Raw genomic sequence first — 521 nt, 5'->3', positions numbered from 1 at the left:
GAGAGAGAGAGAGGAGAGCGTTGGGCAAGGATTATTTGACTAATTGAACGAAGAGTTGCAGATATATAAGAAGAAGAGTTTCGAAAAGTTGGATTTAGGTCTTCATATTTCGTGACTTCTTTTCGGCGCGGTATCGGTAATCAGAACGCCTAAAGAACCTTCATTAGTGCGAGTCCTGCATTCGAGTCGACAGGCAGGTCGTGAAGACCATAAGCAAGAAAATCCCACACGATCTCCAGTATGGAAAGGAGAGGGGGAAAACAAGACGAAACTGAGGACATTTTTCAATGTCGCGGAAGTGTCCGTTTTCGACGGGAACAAGCAGCAGCAGCAGTAGCAGCGTCACACACACAAGGTGACATGTGACATTAAGGGCAACACGACCCTCTGGCCACATCGCCCGGGCCGGCCCCTCCGCTCAGGGCTCGCGGCAGGGGGGCCACAACAACAACAACAACAACAACAACAACGGCAGCCAACAAGTTTAATTAACACACGCAATCGACGCAGGCGGGGCGGGG

The sequence above is a fragment of the Frankliniella occidentalis genome, unplaced genomic scaffold (assembly GCF_000697945.3).
Source record: "Frankliniella occidentalis isolate FOCC.00 unplaced genomic scaffold, Focc_3.1 Scaffold5, whole genome shotgun sequence".
In the NCBI taxonomy this organism is placed as follows: domain Eukaryota; kingdom Metazoa; phylum Arthropoda; class Insecta; order Thysanoptera; family Thripidae; genus Frankliniella; species Frankliniella occidentalis.
Note: the sequence above shows the minus strand (reverse complement) of the source record.